Source organism: Callithrix jacchus, chromosome 2 (assembly GCF_049354715.1).
Source record: "Callithrix jacchus isolate 240 chromosome 2, calJac240_pri, whole genome shotgun sequence".
NCBI lineage: Eukaryota > Metazoa > Chordata > Mammalia > Primates > Cebidae > Callithrix > Callithrix jacchus.
Window position 1 is genome coordinate 103,866,716 of NC_133503.1, and position 12,217 is coordinate 103,878,932.

Here is a 12,217-nt window from a genome sequence, read left to right on the forward strand (position 1 = left end):
CTTATTGTCATGCTGTATAGAACATTTACTTATTTTTTTACTAAAATATATAAAAAAGCAAGGTATTGGTTTTATTCAATTCTTTTGGTCAGAGAGAGGAGTGTATGAGCTGAATGAATGGGGCTCTCTTCTCTTTCCACCTGTCAATTATTTGCTTGTTAGATCTGGACAAGAAAGAATGCTGTAATGAGCTACATGCTTTGGAGGGTATACATATCATAAGCAAAGCAACAGTATTTAGTACATTACAAAAATGTATTTAAGAACACGAGTGCCTTTTCACTCATGTCCAGAGATCAAGGGTGGCATAGCACACCTCAGTGGCTTTAGTGACTGAAATCTGTAAGATCTCCAGGGAAACAACTCCACATGTCTTGATTCATGTCTCCAAAAAAAAAGGTATCTGTTATGCCACTATCTATGTTATTGAGATTAGGAATTGTTTTGGAGTGAGAGTAAATTTCATTGACAGATGCTTATGGAAGAGAAAATACATCAACTCATTAATTTCTTTTATGCAGCATAAGTGCCAAAATATTATTGCCTAAAAACTTTTATTTTCAGCCAGGCGCGGTGGCTCATGCCTATAATCCCAGCACTTTGGGAGGCCGAGGCGGGTGGATCACGAGGTCAAGAGATCGAGACCATCCTGGTCAACAAGGTGAAACCCCGTCTCTACTAAAAATACAAAAATTAGCTGGGCATGGTGGTGCGCGCCTGTAGTCCCAGCTACTCGGGAGGCTGAGGCAGGAGAATTGCTTGAACCCAGGAGGCGGAGGTTGCAGTGAGTCGAGATCGTGCCATTGTACTCCAGTCTGGGTAACAACAGCGAAACTCCGTCTCAAAAAAAAAAAAAAAAAACTTTTATTTTCAACATTCTCAGTAATGTCAGAGCATCTATTTTCTTTGTTTAAATTTGTTTTTCTTATGTAGTAATTTATTTTCCAGAGTTGGTCATCAATCGGCACATTTTTTAAAACAATTTTGCTTGGCTGAGGAAAATTTTGCCATATTTTATAATTCATACTGCTCTATATTTGTAGGTCCAGTTGTAAAGGCATGAAACATGGCAAAAATTGAGTACATTAGCAACTGCATGGATAGTGAATGCTGAAATGAAAATATTAAATATTTTTAAAGAAGCAAACAAAATATAATAAAATATTAAATAAAAAATATTCAAACTAAGAAAAAGGTCAGTTGTTTAAGAAATTTTGAGCTAAATATCAGCATGAATTAAATATAATTTGTATTTGCATTTTATTTGAATAGACAAATTTAAATTTTTAGAAGAATACAATTGTTTTGAAAACATATATCTTTTATATTTATATCAAAACTAACTTTTGTTTAAATAAGATTACTTTAAGTAAAATCAATTTAAATATTGATTGCATATATGATTGAATATAATTATAACTGTTGAATCCTTTTGGTTATCCCTGCCAATAGAATGCCAATTATAAAAATCTTGATTAAAACAGCATAGTAAACTTTTAATGGAATAACTATATATTAATTTATGGATTACATTTATTTATTTATTTTCCATTCAAACCTCACCAGCCTATAAACCTAATACTTAAATTTGTGAAACAACCAACTCAGTTGTCTTTGGTATTTTGATTTTTTTCTGATATAAAAGACTCAACTTTACACATATTTTTCTATTTTCTCATTAATAAATTGTATTTCTCAAAAAACATATTCTATTTAACATTAACCTTGACTTATAACTTATAAATATATGGATTTATAGTATAGGCTGAGAATCCATAATCTGATAATGTGAAATCCAAAAAGCTCTAAGATTCTGAAGTGTTTGAGCACCAACCTGATGCCACAAATGGAAATTTCTCACCTGAACTTAAGTGACAAATTTTATTCAAAATGGTGGTGCTCAATACAGAATTTACTCAGCATCGCCAAGGACAGAAAGACTCTCACAACTCCCTTCAGCTGTGATATATCTTCTCTGCACATACCAGACTCCCATATGCAAGCACACACACAAAAAAATGCACATGCACCTTTGGCTGGTGCACAAGCGCACGAGGCACACCATGACAGGTTCCACAGTACCTTACAGGGGGCCAACACATATATACACTGTGTGTTTTTGCTTAGTTTCTTCCCTGTGTTATAAGGATATTGTTGAAAATAACAAAAAGGCCTGTAGATATTCCTAGGAGTAACAGTGATTAAAAAAAGAGGAAGCATTTCTGTTTATCTATAGCATAAAAAGTCAAGGTATTGGAGAAACTGGATGGTGTTGTGAGAAACATCTTACAGAAGAGAACAGTCTTGGAATCACCACTATATATGATCTGAAGAAAGAGAAAGACATATTTTTGAAGGTCTATGCTGAAAGGAACGGAAGTTAATGAAAAATAGAAAACTATGATATAAAGGAACAAATGAAGATATCTATCATGTACTAAAAGAGTAGATCCATCAGCATCACACATAAGACACTTAATGGTATGCTGATCATGTAATAGGCAAAGATCTATCATGCTGAGCTGAAAATAGAAGGGAGCTGTAAATATTCAACAGGCTGGTTGCAGAGAAATTTAACAAAGGACATGTCATTACATTTTTAAAGATGAATGGTGATAAAGTATCTGCTGATCATGAAACAATAGATACATTCATTGAAGAGTGTACCAGGGTTATTGCTGATGAAAATCTGATGTCATAACAAGTTTATAATGCTGCTGGAACATCACTAATTTGTCATTATTGCCTCAAAAAGACACTGACTACAGCCAATGACACACCTTTTACAGGAATTAATGCCAAGGACAGATTAATTGTTCTGGGATGTGCTAACACAGCAGGTATGCATAGGGGTAAACTTGCTGTGGTGCACAATGGCATGCATCCTCACTGTTTGTGAGAAGTGACTTTCTTACCAGTTCATTATTATTTTAACAAAAAGGCAAGCATCACCAGAAATATATTTTCTAACTAGTCTCATAAACATTTTGTATCTGTGGCTCATGCTTACTGTAGGAAAGCAAAACTGAATGACAGCTATAAAATTTTATTATTACTTGACAACTATTCTGCCAATCTCTCAGCTAAAACTCTGTGAATAATTAAAAAAAAATTTATGTTATGTATATTCCCCCAAATGTGGCTTTATTAATTTATCCATGTGACCAAAGTATCTGAGATTAGTGAAGAGTAAATATATAAATAATTTATTGAACAGCATGCTAGGAGCAGTGAACAGAGGTGTGCGTATGGAAGGTTTTCAATGGAGTTTAGCATAAAGGATGGCCATATGTGTTGTTGCAGATGATACAGACACAATTGTGCATATCTGGCACAATCTCTGGCCTGTAACTATGTTCAGTTTTTACCATAATTAAAGTGGTGATTTTGAAAGATTCTGTATGTCACTGTATGTCAAGTGAGGGGGAAAATGATGCTTGACTTCCCTATATATGCCAAAAATATACCTTCAGAGTCCATCTGTAAGGTGGAAGAAATGGATATTCAAGATGTTTTTAACATTAATAATTAGGCTACAGTTGTTTATTCATTGACTTACAGTGAAATAGCAGAAATGGTTCTAAAACAAGGTGATCATGTTAATAGTGACAAGAAAGATGACTGTGTTAACAGTGTAGAAAGAGTGTCTATACATTGAGAAAATGTGTGATGGGCTTTTTGGAGGACTAGAGCAGCATGCATTTATAACAGAACAAGAAATCATGTCAGTCTATTAAAGCAAAGGGAAACTTCTAAGATAAAAATCATTCTTAATGAGGATGATAAGTATCAAGAAAACATTTAAAAATTTGCAGGTGGGACCTAATTAAACTAAAGAGCTTCTGAATGTCAAGTTACCAAGAGAGTAAACAGCCTACAGAATGGGAGAAAATATTCTCAAACTTTGCATCTGAAAAAAGTCTAATATCCAGAATTTCAAGGAACTTAAATCAACTAAAAACAAAAACTTCAATTAAAAAAATGGGCAAAGGACTTGAACAGACACTTCTCAAAACAAGATGTACAAGTGGCCCACAAACATATGAAAAAATGTTCCGCATCACTAATCATCAGAAAAATGCAAATCAAAACTATAATATAATACCATCTTATATGAGTCAGAATGTGATTATTAAAAAGTCAGAAAACAACACATGTTGGCAAGGCTGCAGAGAAAAAAAAATGCTTACACACTTCTGGTTGGAATGCAAACTAGCTTAACTGTGGAAAGCAGTCTGGAGATTTTTCAAAGGACTTAAAACTACTACTTAATCCAGAAATCCCACTAATAAGTATATATGCAAATGAAAATAATTAAGTCTACCAAAAAACGCTGCACCTGTATGTTCATTGCAACACTATTCCCAATAGCAAAGACATGGAATAAACCTAGGTGCCATCAACAGTGAACTGGAAAAGAAATGTGATAGATATATGTCATGGAATACCATGCAGCCATTAAAAAGAACAAGATAATATCCTTTGCAGCAACATGAATGGAGCTGGAGACCAATATTCTGAGACACTTAATGCAAGAACAGAAAACCAAATATCACACGTTCTCACTTGTAATTGAGAACTAAACACTAAATGTACATGAATCTAAAGATGGGAACAATAGATACTCGGGACCAGTAGATGGAAGAGAAAGGGAGCAGGGACATAGGCTGAAGAGCCACCAGTTGGGTACTATGCTCACTGCCTTGAAGATGATATTGTAGGAACCCCAAGCCAAAGCATCATGCAATTTACCCATGTACCAAATCTGCATGTGTATGCTTAAATCTGTTATAAAAGTTGAAGTTGGCTGGGCACAGTGGCTCATGCCTGTAATCCCAGAACTTTGGGAGGCTGAGGCAGGTGGATCACCAGAGGTCAGGAGTTCAAGACCAGCCTAGCCAACATGGTGAAACCCCATCTTTACAAAAATACCAAAAAAAAAAAATTAGCTAGGCATGTTGTCACATGCCTGTAATCCCAGCTACTTGGGAGGATGAGGCAGGAAAACTCCTTGAACTCAGAAAGTGGAGGTTGCAGTGAGCTGAGACCATGCCATTGCACTCCAGCCTGGGTAACAAGAGCAAAACTCTGTCCTCCCCACCCCCCAAAAATAAAAAAATAACATCGAAAATTCAAAACACTTCTTTTCCAAGCATTTTAGATAAGGTATAATCAACTTGTATATAGTACCTCTCTTATACCTTTGCCTTGGGTCTGTTTGGGGCAGGCCTATCATTCTTCCAAGCATATTAAGGTGAAAGCACAGAAGTGGGAGTGAAGTTTTTCATTAATCTTAACTCTACTGCATTGTGTGTGTGTGTGTGTATCAGTCATAGTGGGATCTGTCAGAGATGACAGTAATGGGAAGACATGACAGATTCTAAATGAATTAAATAGCATAGTTAGAAAAACAAAAACCATAAGAAACACATTTTAACAAATCATATTAACCAGGCTGTTTGATAAATTGGTTATATAACGCCAGAATTAACATTGTATTGATTGCTACTCATTTTTCGGATAGTTATATTTTCAGATATAACTTTGCGTCATTTCAAAAATGCCAAGAAATATAATTATAATCCCAGAGCAATTTGATCTTGAGAGAAAGAGGACTATTTAGACATAATGTTTAATGTTTTGTAAAGCTATATTTCATTTCTTCTCCCAAATATTAGACTTTTTAAATCACATAGAATAGAATCAATTACATCTATATGCCACCTCAGCAATTTCTGTGCATTTGAAACATTAGAAATATAGGAGACATGTTGAGTATAATTTATTCAGTCAGACAGAATATTTTATGCCACCCAGGAATGACAGTATCCATAAAACAAAACAACAACAACCAGAAATAAATAAATAAAAGGTAAATGCATAGTTACTTATCATTCTCTCTACCAATGGAGTCCCATCTGCTTCCAGTGATAGTGAAATGCTATAATCAATGTTTCTTTTCATTCACTTTCAACGTCACCAGTCTTTCCCAGAATGTTTATAAATCTGTCTTTCATTTCTCAATTCGACTTTGGTGTGATTTTCGATATGTGTGAGGCACATTTTGCCAACATTTACTAAGTAGTTTAGCAACTCACTAAAATTTAATTAGGAAGGTTAATATTCAACATGGGTTTAAACCAGTAGTCCCCAACCCCTTTGGCACCAGGGACAAGTTTTGTGAAAGACAAATTTTCCATGGGCCAGGGTAAAGGGGGTAGATGATTTGGGGATGATTCAAGCACATTACATTTATTGTACACTTTATTGCTATCATTATTACATTATAATATACAATGAAATGATTATACAACTCACCATAATGTGGAATCAGTGGGAGCCCTGAGCTTGTTTTTCTTCAACTAGATGGTCACATCTGGGGTTGATGAGAAACAGTGACAGATCATCAGGCATTAGACTATCCTAAAAAGTGCACAACCTAGATCCCTTGCATGCACAGCTCACAATAGGGTTCATGCTCCTAGGAGAATCTAATGCTGCTGCTGATCCACAGGAGGTGGAACTCAGTAACGCAAGCGATGGGGAGTGGCTGTAAATATGCATGGCCTGGTTTCTAATAAGCTGTTCAGTGGTCTGGGGATTGGGGACTCTTGGTTTAAACCACTTCAGAAATTACAAATAGGCCCTACTGCTTTTAACCAATTTAAGTTTTGACTGCTTTTAGACCATCTAACCCAAAATAATACAAGAGCCTTTCCCCAGATAAACACTGTTTCTCCACCAAATAATTTCAATATTCTTACTATAAGAAGCAGCAACATTTGATTATAATCACACATACACTATGGGAATGATATGCTCAATGCAAGGAGTGTTTAATATTACTTGGTTCTAATTCAAAAATTAAATACTACAACCAAGAAAGGGATACTGTTGCGTTGTGTGATACATTATCATGCTGAATGCATTTATGGAATATACTCTCATGATAACTTAGTTTTTGTGTTCTCATAATTGGCCATATTTTGAGAAGTTTTTACAAATAGAGGAGGTTAGAGAGCACTCATTTAGGTTTCCAAAGGAGAAGCAATGCTCTAATCTAATCAGCAATACTTTTACAGTTGTTCCCAATTGTCTGAAAAAATGTTACTAATAAAATTAACTTTGCTAATTGTACATTTTAATACATGGAGATCTATTTAGTCATGAATAAAAATCATTCTATGACCATCTCAACTCTGATTTCTCTGTTGTCACCAAACTAGAGAACCATGTGGAAAATGACAGTATTTCTTAATTTAATTTAATTATTTTGTGGTATCATCACTTTTAAAATTCACAATATCAACAGAATCTATTTTTTACTGTAAATTTAGGAGAAGAAATATTTATTCTCAAGAAATGCTCCAGGTTAAACATTTAAATATTAATGTGGGGAGGGGTATGAGGTAGTGGGAAGGGGTTGACTACATTTCATGAATACTTAACTTTAATTTTATCTGGCATCCTTGAGAAGTTCAAATGACTTATTCATTTAAAAATGACAATAAAGAAATATTTTTAAAGTTGTTCTAACCTGCATTGAGTTGCAAGTAGTACACTGTTTTATTTTAAATACACATATCTAGAAGAAATTTGCTTTTCCAAATCTAGTTTTTCATTGAATATTACATCATTTCCTTACCTTTTATCATCACACACAACTAATTTGATTAATTAATCAAAGGAAAATATTTTAGGATGGGAAACTTAAGAGTTAATTATTTTACAGAAGTTGAATAAGTAAAGTGATCTTTGTAAAGGGCAAATATAAGAGAATAAAAAAAGTTACTGTGTCTCAACCATCAATTAGAAAATTGTGTGAAATTGGTTCAATTATTATCATCTACTTAGTGTAGACAGAATGTTATAGCCATTCTTTTATCTATGCATTCAATAAACATTGAAGAAACATCAACTTTGTCCTTGGCACTCTCCTAAAAATACTAGGATTAAACAAAGCTCTTGTTTTCATGGAGCTTAGAGCTGTCTCAGAGAAACATCCAAACTATGTTAAATCATGTTTGGGACAAATACAACAAGGAGAAAATAGATGGCAAAGTGAATGCACGTAACATAGGTCCTTATCTAACTTAGGTGAATAGAAATTATGTTCTTAAGGGAGAAATCTGAAACACATATTTGAAGGTTAATTAGTAATTTTCAAAAGACTGTTAAAGCAAGAATGAATAATACATGTTGAAATCCTTAGGTGGAAGAAACAAGGCATTCAGATACTGAAAGATGAACACAGAAACTAGAGACCCGTGAGTAAAAAAGAAAGACATCTAACATCATGCTGAAAGGATAGATAAGTGACATTTCATTCAGAGCCAAGAAGACCACAGTAATGGGTTTTGATTTAAAAGCATTGGGAAGCTATTAAAGGGGATTAAATGTTCAGGTTGTAAAATGGTTGGGTTTATGTGATTAAAAACTTAGTGCTGAGAAACAGTTTCCTGTTCCACGTGTAGGAGGCTTGAAAGTTGCCGCTCTGTCCTAATAGCAAGTAAAAAGTGAAACAGACTAGAAAATTAACAACTTTTCTTGGATCTGTAAGAGAGGGGAGGACACAGGGCAAACTGCAACCCTAAAGATGGGAGAGACAGACAAGGAAGTACAGGTATTCAGGGCTTCACAGAGCAAAGACTCAGGAATAGAAACTTTCATGGGAAGGAGTACTTGAGTAAAATACCCTGAGCTCTAATTGATGAGTGCTGAAGGCCCTGTGTGGACATATTTGAGAGTTAAACATTTCAGGAGGACTCAGTCACACACCACCACCAACTACCCTTATAAGTTTTATCTCTAGAAGTTCTACCAGGTTCTCACAGTGAAGATCAGAAAAGAAAAAGAAAGAAAAGGAAAAGAAAATATGCCAGTGTTCTCTGTTTTTCCTAACAAGGCCTGCTCTCAGGGAAAACTAGAGCAGGTTAATCCTATTGAATATGGTTTGGCTCTTTGTCGCCACCCAAATCTCATCTTGAATTGCAAATCCCACGTGTCCAGAAAGGGAAGTGATTGGATCATGGGGTTTGTTTTCCCCATGCTGTTCTAATGATAGTGAGGGAGTTCTCAGGAGGGCTGATGGTTTTAAAGTGTGGTAATTCCTTGTTCTCACACACTCTCCCTCCTACTGCCTTCCGAAAAGGTGCCTGCTTCCCTTTTGTCTTCTGTCATGATTGTAAATTTCCTGAGGCCTCCTAGACATGCTTTCCATTAAGCTTGAGGAACTGTGAGTCAATTAAACCTCTTTCCTTTGTAATTACCCAGTCTTGGGTAGTATTCTTTATAGCAGCGTGAGAACACACTAATACACCAGCCTAACCTTCTGGCATATTATCAGGGCCTAATTGTCCCATGGGAAAGTAAATAAACAACTCTAGCTCACTCTAGCCTTCCACAGGAAAGAAGAAAAATACTCAGTTTCAGCCCACTCTAGCCATCCAGTCCCACCTAAGAGGGTAGGAAAACTGAGAAGTACTTGTGAAGTTTACAGTTCAGAGGTGTTAGCTCAGTAAAAGACTGACACCTAATTATAGGACTATAGAACACCTACCTTGACCTCAACACCTTACCACCATATTGCTAAAGACCTATGTCCAGCTACCAAGAAAAATTTACAAAGCATGTTGAAAGGCAATAAACATAATTTAAAGAGAAAGAACAAGCCTCAGAACAAAATATGGCAGGTATGTTGGAATTATCAGACCAGGAATTTAAAACAACCATAATTACCGTGCTAAGGTTCTAGTAGATAGCAGGCAATAACATATGGACAATGTAAGCAGAAAAATGGAAATCCTAAGGAAAAAGCACAAAGAAATGCTAGAGATCAAAAACACTGTAACATAAGTAATGAATGCCTTTGAGGAGCTTTTTAGTGTACTGTATATGGCTTAAAAAAAAAATCTATGAAGTTTAAGATAGGACAATAAGAGTCTCCAAAACTAAAGAAAAAAGAACAAAGACATAAAAACATTATAAAAGAATATCCAAGAATTACAGGATAACTATAAAAAGTAAAACTTACACATAATTGGAACATCAGAAGAAAGAAACAGAAAAAAAATTGAAATAACAAATGAGAAATTCCCTAAATTTTTGTCAGACACAAAACCATAGACATAGAAAGCTCAGATGATGCCAAATAGCATTTAAAAAAAAAACCACTACACTGAAGCGTATCATTTTCAAATGAAAGAAAATAAAAAATAAAATAAAACAATTTATTGTAAGCCAGAGAAAAAAATACCTTACCTGCAGAGGAACAAAGATAAAAATTACATTCGACATCTCCTGAGAAAGCATGCAAGCAAGAAGACAATGTTCTGAAATATTTAAAGTTTTAAAATCAAAACAAACAAAAACCCAGATTTATGTACCATGCAAAATTATCCTGCAAAGTGACAGAGAAATAAAGACTTTCCCAAGCAAACAAAAATTGGAAGAGTTCATTGCTGGTACACCTGCATTTCATGAAATGTTCAAAGTTTTTTGTGAGAAGAAAAATAATACCGGTCAGAAGCTTTGACCTACATTACAAAAGGAAGAGCACTGAAGAATAAATAAATAAAGTTAAAATAAAGACTTGTTTCTTATTTTAATTGATCTAACAGCTGTGATGTATTTAAAATAATAGCAAAACTGTATTTAATTATATATGCTTATGCATATATCTTACGTGTGTGTATGTAAGTTAAATGAATGACACCAATAATACAAGGTATGAAAGAGAGGATTTAGGATCATTTTGTTATTCTAAGGCACCACTAGAATAATAGAAAATGCTCAATTAAATAATACAAAATGCTCAATTAAATAATAATACATAATACAAATAATAATACAAAATGCTTAATTAAATAATACATAATACAAATAATAATACAAAATGCTCAATTAAAAACAAAAGCAATTAAAGAATAAAAGAAAAAATAGGAACAAAGATGAGGGCAACAAACAGAAAATCGTGATAAATATGATAGATATTAATATAAACACATCAGTAACCACTTTCAACATCAATGGTCTAAATGAATTAAAAACTCAAAAGCAATTAAAGAATAAAAGAAAAAAATAGGAACTAGGAACAAAGATGAGGGCAACAAACAGAAAATAGTGATAAATATTATAGATATTAATATAAACACATCAGTAACCACTTTCAACATCAATGGTCTAAATGCACCAATTAAATGGCAAAGATTGTCAGAGTGGATCAAAAAACAAGACAGCTATATGTTGTCTATAAGAAACCCACTTTAAAGGCACATATAGATTAAAAGTAAATGTATAAAGAAAAATATACTATGTAAATGCTAACCAAAAGAAAGTAGAAATAGCTATATTAATTTTACATATAGTAGACTTGAAAGCAAGGAACGTTATCAGGGATTAAGAAGGGCATTACATAATGATAAAGAACACCTAACTTCTTAATATGTGAGCATATTAACAATAAAATGTCAAACTAAACAAGCCATAACTGATACCTGCAAGAAGTAGATAACTCCACAGTCATATTTGGACACCGTAACATTCTCTCATCAGAAATAGACAGATCAACAGGCAACTAGTGGAACTCAATTACACCATTAATCAATTGGATGCAACTGACATTTATAGACCACTATATCTAACAAGAGAATACATATTCTTCTGAAGTTCACATGTAACATTCATCAGCATAGTCCACATTCTGGGCCAAAAATAAATAAATAAACACAACTTCACAAATTTAAAAAACAGAAATCAGACAATGTCTGCTCTCAGATAATAATGGATTAACTAAAAATTTACAGTAGAAAGATAACTAGAAAATTCCTGTGTACAGATTAAACAAAGGCCTGTAAATATGAGATTGCTCAAAGATGAAATATTCTGAAAAGTTTAAAATATTTAGATTTAGGTGGACATGAAAATATACTGTAGAAAATGTGTGAGATTCAGCAAAAGCAGTGCTTACAGGAAAATTTGTCGTACTAAATACATTTTTAGAAAATAAGAAAAATCACTAATCTAAAATCACTAATCTAAGTTTCTACCTTAGGAAACTAGATAAATAAGAAAAATTAATCCCAAGTAAGAAGAAGAAAAGTAATAATCAGTGCAGAAATCAATAAAATTAAAAACAGGTAATTAATAGAGAATATTGGTAAAACCAAAAGTTGATTATTGGAAAAGATCAATTAGACAATCTTTTTTTACCAAAAAG

The 12,217-nt window shown here is 33.7% G+C and overlaps 1 long non-coding RNA gene across 1 annotated transcript in view; it reads right to left on the bottom strand.

Moving 5' to 3' along the window:
- LOC118151438 (uncharacterized) overlaps positions 1–12,217 on the bottom strand; it is a 63,057-nt gene that overhangs the window by 21,515 nt on the left and 29,325 nt on the right. The window contains exon 4 of the long non-coding RNA XR_004739750.3: positions 6,319–6,376. This is a non-coding gene — a long non-coding RNA (uncharacterized LOC118151438). The remainder of the gene's footprint in view (positions 1–6,318; positions 6,377–12,217) is intronic.